This window comes from Macaca thibetana, chromosome 6 (genome assembly GCF_024542745.1).
Source record: "Macaca thibetana thibetana isolate TM-01 chromosome 6, ASM2454274v1, whole genome shotgun sequence".
NCBI lineage: Eukaryota > Metazoa > Chordata > Mammalia > Primates > Cercopithecidae > Macaca > Macaca thibetana.
In genome coordinates, this window is record NC_065583.1 from 161,563,531 (window position 1) to 161,575,835 (window position 12,305).

A 12,305-nucleotide genomic window follows, 5' to 3' on the forward strand; every position below is an offset into this window, starting at 1 on the left:
CTGCATTGAGATACTCAGGTTTTCCAGGATGATAGGATTAAAGATGCTTTGTTATCTCCTTAAGTTAAAAAATATATACATCATAAGCCTATGAATATGCAAGTGGTGATGTTGTTTTTCTTTACTTATGGTTCCCTTTATTTTGGCATCTTTCTCAGATGCTTATTTTGTGTTCGTGGTGATGATACTCATAAGTGCACTAGTGTTTCATACGTTACCCGCCGTGTGTGGAATCTCATGCAGGAGACGCTCTATCTACACTTGAGTATATAGCCAATACATTAAATGGATAAATACCCATCTAGGCTACTAGGTTCAGTTAATGAAGCTCATATTATCAATTTTATCTCCAAATGATCCAGTTGCCTGAACAGATAGCGTCCTATAGACCAGTTTTTTTACCTGTGTTCCTCTGAATACTAGTAATCCAGCACAATGGTAATACATTTTCACAGAAAAAACATTGGGGGTGGGGGAGTTTCCATGAGCAAATAAATTTGGGAAAGATGGGGTTATACAAATATAAAAAGACATCTTCACTGCAGGACTTCTCAGGGCCTTTATGTTCATTTGTATTGTGATTCCCCCTCCATGAGGAGACTGTCACGTGCATAACATGCCGTATTTCTCTCCCTCCCACTCCCACCACCCCTTGTTTTTCGCTAGTGTGATGGTTAATTTTATGTGCCAACTTGAAGAGTGTTTTTGGATGAGATTAACATTTAAGTTCGTGAACTTTGAGTAACGCGCTTGCTCTCCATAATGTGGTGGGTCTCATTCAAGCAGCCTGACAGAACGAAAAGACTGGCCTCCCAAAGCAAGAGGGAATTCTTCAGTAAACTGCCTCTGAACTTCATCTGCACCATTGGCTCTCCTGGGTCTTGAACCTGACAGCTCATATCACAAATTTGGGACTTGCTAGCCTCCATAATCACACAAGCCAATTCCCTATAATAAGTCTTTTTGTGAGAGAGAGAGATATATATATATACACACACACACATATACATATATATACACACAGAGAGACAGAGAGATGCTCTTGAAGTGATGATGAGGTTATGTCCTATTAAACCAATCATAAACTGAAAATAACATTGAGTCAAAAATGCATTTAATACCTTCATAAACCCACTGTAAAGTACAAAAATTGTTAAGTCAAACCATCAATCGTCTGCATGAATACATATCTCCTTTTTTCATGAAATAACTATTAACATACCATTTCATGAGACACTAGAGTTCTGAGAATAATAATCCTCTGGGGAAATGCTACCGTAGACCACAGGCTTATAGAACATCTGGTGTCTCACAGACAGAATACTGGTAGGAAGGAAATATTTAAAAAAAAAAAAAAAAAAAAAAAAACTGAAGAAACTTAGAGCAATTATTTATCACCACTGGTTGTCAAGTTATATGTCATATTACTGGGTGCATTCACAGGATAATTTTCTTTTCTTTTTTTTTTTTTTTGAGGTGGAGTCTTGCTATGTCGCCCAGGCTGAAGCGCAGTGGCACGATCTCAGCTCACTGCAAGCTCTGCCTCCCAGGTTCACGCCATTCTCCTGCCTCAGCCTCCCAAGTAGCTGGGACTACAGGTGACTGCCACCACGCCCGGCTAATTTTTTTGTATTTTTAGTAGAGATAGGGTTTCACCGTGTTAGCCAGGATGGTCTCAATCTCCTGACCTCGTGATCCACCCACCTCGGCCTCCCAAAGTGCTGGGATTACAGGCATAAGCCACTGCGCCCGGCCCACAGGATAATTTTTATATTACTATATAATTGTTAATTCCTTCACACACATTTCAAAAAGAGAAATAGTAACACAAGTATAAATATGATCTCCAGAATCCTTAAGTTTTTGTTTTCATTTGGCACACCTACATTCCATTAAATACACGTCACAGTTTTTCTTCAAGCATTAACTACAGGTGTGGCAAGGGCATTGTCTATGACACAATCAAATGCTGACAGATGTTCCATTTCAGTGCCAGACATCTGGCTTATCCCCTACGGTAAGTATGGGCTGCACCCCCACCTCTCCATGTGCTGAAAGACAACTTACAAAGGAACTTTAAGTTGTTTTCCTTACCCACTAGCAACGAATAATCTAGTCCTTGGGTAAAAATATACCAGACCAGGCACGGTGGCTCATGCCTGTAATCCCAGCACTTTGGGAGGCCAACGTGGGCGGATCACAAAGTCAGGAGTTCAAGACCAGCCTGACCAACATGGTGAAACCTCATCTATACTAAAAATACAAAAATTAGCCAGGCGTGGTGGCACACACATGTAGTCCCAGCTACTCAGGAGACTGAGGCAAGAGAATCGCTTGAACCTGGAAGGCAGAGGTTGCAGTGAGTCAAGATCAGGCTACTGCACTGCAGCCTGGGTGACAGAGGGAGACTCTGTCTCTAAATAAATAAATACTAACTAAACATGTATATATACCAGTTGGACAATAGTAAGACCAATATAAATCCTTTGTTAAAATGCATGGTAAAAGACATAAAAGACTAGGTATTTCAGCCACACAATTATCATCAACTTGATTTCAATCTTAAGTAAAAATCGTAATTTACTGCTAAAGTTGAAAGGAAACATTCTTTCTCTATTGGAATGAATTATTTCAGCACTGACATCCTAAGCATAAAATAACTATGTAATTACAAAATATTCTTTTTTTTTTGAGACGGAGTCTCGCTCTTTCGTCCAGGCTGGAGTGCAGTGGTGCAATCTTGGCTCACTGCAAGCTCCGCCTCCCGGGTTCAGGCCATTCTCCTGCCTCAGCCTCCCGAGTAGCTGGGACTACAGGCTCCTGCCACCAGGCCTGGCTAATTTTTTTGTATTTTTAGTAGAGACGAGGTTTCACTGTGTTAGCCAGGATGGTCTCGATCACCTGACCTCGTGATCCGTCTAGAAAAGGATCTAGAAAAGCCCATGGTTCTAGAAAAGCCCATGTTGCTAGAACCTTGTGGAGGTTCCTTTTCTAACAATATAGTATAGCAGTATACACTCACATAGAGCAAATAGTTTCCTCTATTTACATGTAATACTAAAAAATGACTTGCTAAAACACAATTTTTTTTTTTTTTGAGACGGAGTTTCACTCTTGTTGCCCAGGCTGAAGTGCAATGGTGCAATCTCGGCTCACTGCAACGTCCACCTCCTAGGTTCAAGCGATTCTCCTGCCTCAGCCTCCCAAGTAGCTGGGATTACAGGCACCCACCACCATGCCCAGCCAATCGTTTTGAATTTTTAGTAGAGACAGGGTTTCACCATATTGGCCAGGCTGGTCTTGAACTCCTGACCTCAGGTGATCCACTTGCCTCGGCCTCCCAAAGTGCTGGGATTACAGGTGTCACAATTTTAAATATATTAAAGAAAATGTGCTTGTATTAGTCCATTCCTGCATTGGTATAAAGAAATACCTGAGACCGTGTAATTTGTAATGAAAAAGAAGTTTAAGTGGCTCACAGTTCTGCAGGCTGTACAGGCAGGATGATGCTGGCATCTGCTCAGCTTCGGGGAAGGCCTCAGAAAACTTGCAATCATGGCAGAAGCTGAAGTGGGACCAGGCACCTCACATGACCAGAGCAGGAGTAAGAGAGCGGGTGAGGAGGTGCCACACAATTTTCAATGAGCCGATCTCATGAGAACTCACTCACTATCCTGAGGGCGGTACCAAGAGGATGCTACTAAAACATTCATGAGACATCTGCCCCCATGATCCAGTCACCTCCCACCAAGCCCCACCGCCAACACTGGGGATTATAACTCAACATGAGGTTTGGGTGGGGACACATATCCAAACCATACCAGTGCTGAAATTTACAAAGGATTATTTTGAATGATGGTAGTGGGTTTTTGGCGAGGCTAGAGTGATAACGCATTAGGCTAGGTTAGCCCTCATATCACACCCCCTGCAAGGTTGGCCGCTCCAATGGATTAAGCAGACCTCTGGGTAGATAAGGTTGGAACCCTTCAAAGATGGGCTTTGCAGTCTAGGAGAAAGGGGTTGAGATGTAATACTTCACCAGTGATTATATGAGATCTACCCTAAAGCTGGCATCCTTTATGTAAGTGTAAGAAAAAGGCACATTGGCCGGGCGCGGTGGCTCAAGCCTGTAATCCCAGCACTTTGGGAGGCCGAGATGGGCGGATCACGAGGTCAGGAGATCGAGACCATCCTGGCTAACACGGTGAAACCCCGTCTCTACTAAAAATACAAGAAAATTAGCCGGGCGAGGTGGCGGGCGCCTGTAGTCCCAGCTACTCGGGAGGCTGAGGCAGGAGAATGGTGTGAACCCGGGGAGGCGGAGCTTGCAGTGAGCCGAGATCGCGCCACTGCACTCCAGCCTGGGGCACAGAGCAAGACTCTGTCTCAAAAAAAAAAAAAAAAAAAAAGGCACATTGATTTTGCTGAAGCACAGGAAGGGGAACATCACACACCGGGGCCTATTGTGGGGAGGAGGAGGGGGGAAGGATAGCATTAGGAGATATACCTAATGTAAATGATGAGTTAATGGGTGCAGCACACTAACATGGCACATGTATACAAATGTAACAAACCTGCACGTTGTGCACATGTACCCTAGAACTTAAAGTAAAATAAAATAAATAAATACATAAATAAATAAAAAGAAAAAGGCAAATGAGAAAACGTGGCATTCAGCAGCATTGTCCCCACAAACCCGATCAGAAGGAAGGGTGTTTTCCAATTAGACAGAAAGCTTGGTCATACCTTCTCTAGGTCATTAGGCATCATATAATGCTCTTCAAATAATGCCTTTGCTGCTCCAATTCCAGCCAGACTGATTATTCAGCATTTCTAAGCAAGCACTGTGCTATCATTGAGATATAGAGTCCTTTTTGTCTTATTATGTCTAGATTTTATTAATATGGCTGTAAGCTATTAAAACAGTTGCTATATATCACCATATGTAAATTTTACAATGGTAAAAATAGTCCTTGAAGAGGAGTCTAAAAGATTTTTCAAGTATTTTTGAGTCTCCAGCAATGAAAGTAACTACATAATGAGAAGTGTATTATTTCAATTGAGAATATTTTATAGGAAAGTAATGGGTTTGGAAAAGTCCTTAAGGCAAATAACTTGGCTGTGATAAAAATCGCAAAACTCAGAAAGAACTACAGAATGACATTTCTCATTGAATAGCTTCTACCTAGGAAACCAGGTAGGCATTTCCCAAAGGTTGATAAGAGGTTACTCACCTGTTGGTTTCTATTAGCATCCAGTAGAAATAATGGAAGAAAAATTAGACTAGAGAGTGTCTTGCCCTAAAACCTCTTTGCCTTGGAGCAATTCTAGGGCTTACCATTACCCGTGAGGCCAGCACTGAGAAGAGAAAACCATGTCTCCAGCACTGGGGACCCACTCACGGCTACCAGCAGGTAGGGGTGACATGGAACACACACAGACAGGATGACCCCTCTAGTAATGCCTGCCATTGAAAATGAGGCCACTTTTGCAGTGCCTGAAAAATAAAGGCAATAATGCAGAGAAGGATGGAAAGATAAATGAATTTTACAGAATAGTTTTTGACAGATGAGCTACTCGTCATCTGTCACTGAGAAAGAAATCTTTTATAAGGGATCTATGCAGAAAGAACAGCACCCAAGTCAACTTAGGATCATGATTTAATTCAAACCTAGAAGTGACCGTTGGTCTAAGGATATGTTTCCATGCATTATTTTATTTACTTCACATCCTTTCAGTGTGTAGGGGCTGTCTGTCATCTTCGTTTCTGTTTTATATCTGCAGAGGCAGATACTGAGAGGAGGAAAGATGCTCAAGACCATGAAGTTTAATCCACTCCACACTGAGGTTGAATTGAAACCCACATCCATTGACCCCTGACCCTATTCAAATATTTACAAAGGCTTTTCCACATTTTTAAAAATTTTAAATTGCTATTTTGACTTTTTGATAATTTTCAAAAATCTGGAAATCATCTATCAGGCAGTAAAACCAAATCGTTTTTTGTTGGGTGACTATTTGCGCGTGGAAACACGTGTCTGCCACGAGGTAAAGATGGCAATCTAATTTGGTTACTGAAAAAAAAGAAGAAATTGGATTTAGAAATTACATCCATACATAAGTTTTAAATGTGCCATAAATTATTATTTTCAAAAAATCACCTAAAACTTGAGGAATCCATAAAATGTAACATGGAAACCCCAACAGGCTACGTTGCTTACCGAGTTATTTTGTTAGCGCACCCTAAAACACTGAATTTCCGCTTCCAGATGCCACAAGGTCATTGGCTTAGAGCCATTCTCTCTGCCACCTGTTTTCTTGAATGCTGGTAGTTCTGAAGGGTGAGGCTGTTTAGCATTCTCACACTGTGCCCCGGGAACCACTGCTTAGAAGGCAGCGAGGCTTGACCTCACCCATCTGGGACCTAAGTCCAGGTCACCAAGCCATAGCTGATCCTGCCTTTGCCTCCTTGCGCCTACGTCTGAATTCAACCCACCCTTCATAAAGCACCAGTGTTGGTTTTAAAATATATACTGGCTGCATTCTGAGCATTGGATACATGCATGAATGGACGCATTGCTAAAATAGTATATCTGACAGTATATACATCCCTCCTCTGTCCATCAGAGAAAAGAAAGGCCCCTTTGCACCATTACATTAGTTCAAAGGAAGAACACACAAAAAAAGAAATGATTGTTGCAAAAGAAAGATCCCTTCACTGTGTAGGGATCGCTTTTTCCCCAGATTTAATTTATGGGACACGTAAGAAATACCTTGTTACGGCTGGGCGCGGTGGCTCACGGCTGTAATCCCAGCACTTTGGGAGGCCAAGGCAGGTGGGTCACCTGAAGTCAGGAGTTTGAGACCAGCCTGACCAACAGGGAGAAACCCCATCTCTGCTAAAAAGACAAAATTAGCGGGGCATGGTAGCGCATGCCTGTAATCCCAGCTACTCAGGAGGCTGAGGCAGGAGAATTGCTTGAACCGGGGAGGCGGAGGTTGCGGTGAGCCGAGATTGTGCCATTGCACTGCAGCCTGGGCAACAAGAGGGAAACTCCATCTCAAAAAAAAAAAAAAAAAAAAAAGAAGAAGAAGAAGAAAAAGGAAAAAAAAAGAAATATCTTGTTACTGCTTTTTAGCACCTAAGTTGAAACCCTATAATACATTCCTTTTGATGTTTCAGTCACCACTAAGCAACTTCCTCATTTTATGCATGCTCCACATAAAAACTACAATGTAAAGGTAAATGAGATGGAGCTCCTGCTCTCAAGGAGTTTATAGTCTAGAAAAGAAATCAGCTTTGTGCTTGTCTAAGTATATTCCAAAATAGGAAAATGGAATCATGTGCTGTGTGGCAAGCCTAGACAGTGTGCTGAGTGAGGTAAAAGCAAAGATTTTTCCAGAAATCAGATGCAACTGAGGCTTGACCAAATCAAGACCCTGAGGCTGGGCAGGAAGTCAGGAACAAATCAAGGCTGAGAAGAGAAGGAATACAAGGATGTTGGAATGAGACACAACTTCAGAAAGCAAAGCTTTGTTCACCAGACCGTACTTTACTCTCTACATGTTCATGAGAATAATGCTTTCTGTGGCTACCAGTTTTTGCAGCTTAACCAGTCTCTGCAAGAGACCAGGGGAGCAAGATGAGCATCTTCACAACTTAGATGAACCCAGCCACAGTACCTCGCTCATTTGTATGGAATTGAATTAAATTGGGTCAGTCTACTGCCGTATCACCCCAAACACGCCCGATCTCGTCTGAATTAAATCGGGCTGGCTGCAGAGAGAAATGTCTACCAGCAGGAAACTCTCTGGGAGGCAACTGCATGGGACAAGCAAGAAGTCATGAAGGCCTGGGCCAGGCAGTGGCAGTGGGACTGGAAACAGCCAACAAAGATCTCTGAGAATAAACATGCTGTAATGTTATTCCGTGAAAACACAGAAAAGACAACAATAACATCCTGACCACAACAGAGAATGCAGTCCCACCAAACAGGGGGCTTTTCTTCCCTTGATTGTTTAGCAAAGGAGCCAGATCCTGAGCACAGACGGTCTGAGGAAGGCCAGTTCCCCACTTTTTGGCTTCTTTCCCTTCACTCCTCCCTAGCAGGAAGCAGGGTCCGAAACAGCCTTTCTCTTCAAGGCACGGATACCTCCATCAGTCTCCAATACTGACATCTACGGTGTGTTCACCACAGCTTACCAAATACTGGGCGGGGGCAGGGGAGTTGTAATTTATAAAGAAATAGAAGGCATGAGCCCTTTAACGTCCTTGGGAATACACAACCCACAGACTGAAAACAAGTGAACCCTTTCAAAGGAAAAGATAGCATTCACAGTAACAAATGCTTCAGGTATACCAGGCACGTGGCAAAATGATGAACATGCATCATCTCTTTGGACAGTCATCCTTTTTGGTAGGCATTGCCACGTTTTGTCTAAATTCTAAAGATGTTCATTTTTTTTTTTAACATGTTAACATGCCTGGAAATTGAGTATGTTTTACAATCAACATGTGTTTTAAAATCAACATGCAGGAGCTATAGTGAGGCGTTTTATCTTATTTATTGATTTATTTGGTCTGGTTTGGATTTTTTTCACTGAAAAGTTATTAAATGATGATCATCTTAAAGTCAGTGGTGTCTTAGGATGAAGAAAATGTAAGATATTATCCTAAACTAGGCTGGCCAAGATGGTGAAACCCCATCTCTACTAAAAATAGAAAAATTAGCTGGGCCTGGTGGTGCGCACCTGTAATCCCAGTTACTCAGGAGGCTGAGGCAGAGAATTGCTCGAACCTGGGAGACAGAGCTTGCAGTGAGCCGAGATCGCACCACTGCACTCCAGCCTGGGCGACAGAACGAGACTCTGTCTCAAAAAAAAGTCTCCCCCCTGAGAGGCACTCTTATATAGCATGAGAAATAATGTATCCCCCTGCAAAAAATAAAAATAAAATAGAAAAAACACTGCATGCCAGGACACTCAGTCATCCCACTAACCCCTCCCCAGCCATCAGCAGCAGCATGTCAATATCCATTTACTCATTTGCAAGCATCAATTCAGCACCTATCTGGTCAGCATTGTGCTGGTGGCCACGAGCTTTTGGTGATAAGAAAAAGCTGTCCCTTCCTGCCTAGCCCTCATATACCAATGAGAGAGACAGACATTCAACTCTGATGACACAGATAAACATAGAATTACAAATTGCAAAGCACCACAAGCAAAACCACCAGATGCTGTGATAATATAAACAAGAGTCCAGACCTCGTCTGGGGCATCAGGGAAGCCTTGCCTGTAGATGGGGTTTTGGAGTTTCTCTAAAGGATTCTAATAAGACTGGGCAAAGGAGGGTGCTAGAGTGGAATCTGCTGAGTCAGGAGCAATTTCTAGGAGGAAGGAGACCACTGTAGGCAAAGGAAATCGCACATGCAAAGACCCCAAGGCTGGGGGAACATGCTGTGTTTGAGAGCCAGAAAGAAAGTCGAGGAGGCGGGAGAGGAGCGTTCTCATGAGAGGAAACCAGACAGGCTTGTGGCTCATGGTGAGGTTGTAGCTATTTATCCCGAGAACAGTGGGAGGCAGCTACTTTTTTACTTTAAATGTTGAATGGATGGAAATCTTACCATTGAATGTGCAAATAATTACTGCCTTATACAGACACAAATTTAAAAGCAGTACAGTATCCCAAGGTGGAATACTCTTTCAAAATAGTTGGGGCTTATGTCAACAAATTCCCTGGAATGTGGGTGATAACAAATATCTGTAAATGTTAACAGACCAAGACTAACCCATTCGTTCTCCTGCTGAGCCAGATGATACTCATCAGTGGCCCCTTAACTAGAATCAATTTCAGATAGGGAGCAGTGTTCCCATTTGGAAAGGATTTTTGCCAGTGACAGTGACCATCAGGGCTGGATTATGACAGTTAGAAAGGGACAGTCACTTAGGGTGAATCTGTGTTTTTGCTGAGTATTGTCCTTAGCTTCCTATAAGACAGCAAACTACCAAATAACGGGTTGTCTCTCCTCTCTGAAGGACTCCAGTACATGTGTCAGCCACAGCGTAGGAGGTGGTGAGCAGTAACAAGACAGGCCTTCAACCTAATGACTGGAAGTGACTGAAATCATGGGAGGGAGGGGGTTGGCTCTGAGGTTCCCACAGGAGCAAATATTAGGGAAATCGCCCACCAAGCCTGTTCTCCAGCCAGAAGCCACTCCCTTCCTGAGGTCTGAACCACTGCTAGAGGAAATCCAAAAGAAAATAAGCCCAGAGGCCCAGGAAAAACAAATTTGCTATAGAGGTGGGGTGAGTTCAGGCGACTTGATACCCAACTAAAGAAGCTTAAATTGATTCAACCTTTTGGGAAACCAGTTCGACAATGCGTATCAATTGCCTTAAAAATGCCCATACATTTTGAACCTGTCTGGCCAGCATTTCTTCCTAGTAATATAGAAATATATAGAGAAAAAAAATATATATCAAATATAATATTAAATATAAATATATCTATATAAAAATATGTAGAGAGAAAATATCTTAAGGAAATAATCAGAAATGTACAATGTTCACAGCCCATTATTTACAGTGACAAAAGGTTGGAAACAGTTTGTATATCTACCTATAGAAAAATGATAGAATAAATTTCGGTGTGTACAGAAGATGAACTATTTTGTAGCTGCTGAGAAGCATGCGTTTATAGAACATTTAACATAGGAAAATATAATACATTATGTTTTTAAAAGCATTTTACGAAACTATATACACACTACAATTTCAAACGCACATCTACACACATCACAGCAGAAAAAAGTGATGATGGTCATTACATCTGAATACTAGTTACTTACTTTTTATGCTTTTTTCTTTTCTTTTCCTTTTTTCTTTTTTTTGAGACACAGCCTCGCCCTTGTTGCCAGGTTGCAGTGCAATGGCACGATCTTGGCTCACTGCTACCTCTGCCTTCCAAGTTCAAGCGATTCTCCTGCCCCAGCCTCCCAAGTAGCTGGGATTACAGGTGCCTGCCACCATGCCTGGATAAATTTTTTTTTGTTCTTGTATTTTCAGTAGAGACGGGGTTTCACCATGTTGGCCAGGCTGGTCTCAAACTCCTGACCTCAGGTGATCCACCCACCTCGACCTCTCAAAGTGTGGGGATTACAGGCATGAGCCACCTCGCCCAGCCCCTTTTTTTTTTATTGCAGCACTGTTCACAATAGCAAAGACTTGGAACCAACCCAAATGCCCATCAATGATAGACTGGATAAGGAAAATGTGGCATATATGCACCATGGAATACTATGCAGCCATAAAAAAGGATGAGTTCATGTCCTTTGCAGGGACATGGATGAAGCTAGAAACCATCATTCTCAGCAAACTAACACGGGAACAGAAAACCAAACACGACATGTTCTCACTCGTAAGTGGGAGGTGAATAACGAGAACACATGGGCACAGGGAGGGGAACATCACACACCAGGGCCTGTCAGGATGTGGGGGACTAGGGGAGGGATAGCATTAAGAGAAATACCTAATGTAGATGACGGATTGATGGGTGCAGCAAACCACCATGGCACATGTATACCTATGTAACAAACCTGTACTTTCTGTACATGTATTCTAGAACTTAAAGTATAATAAAAAATAAAAATAGGCCGGGCACAGTGGCTCATGCCTGTAATCCCAGCACTTTGGGAGGCCGAGGCGGGTGGATCACAAGGTCAGGAGATCGAGACCATCCTGGCTAACATGGTAAAACCCTGTCTCTACTAAAAAAAAAAAAAAAAAAAAAAAAAAAAAAAATTAGCCAGGCGTGGTGGCAGGTGCCTGTAGTCCTAGCTACTGGGGAGGCTGAGGCAGGAGAATGGCATGAACCCAGGGATGGAGCTTACAGTGAGCCAACATCACACCACTGCACTCCAGCCTGGGCGACAGAGCAAGACTCTGTCTCAAAATAAATAAATAAATAAATAAAAATAAATGTATTTTCTAAATTTTCTAATATGGGCATGAAAAAATTTTTAATAGGGGAAAGTTTTAAACAGAAAAATAATGACTCCCCTACCCAGAATTAACTGTTGTTTCCACTTCAGATATCTAATAAAGGAATAGAATATCATTGATGGAGTTTCAGTCTTCCTTGCTCCTCATCCCAGACCCCTCTCTTCTTCAGCATGCAGCCATCTAGTCTGTGTTTGCACACTTTTCTTTTTTGAGACAGAGTCTCGCTGTAGTGCCCAGGCTGGAGTGCAACGGCATGATCTTGGCTCACTGCAACCTCTACCTCCGGGATTCAAGCAATTCTCCTG

General features: G+C 42.5%; 1 long non-coding RNA gene across 5 annotated transcripts in view; it reads right to left on the reverse strand.

Moving 5' to 3' along the window:
* Positions 1-12,305, reverse strand: part of LOC126957188 (uncharacterized) — a 57,612-nt gene that overhangs the window by 18,125 nt on the left and 27,182 nt on the right. The gene's annotated exons all lie outside the window — the stretch shown is intronic.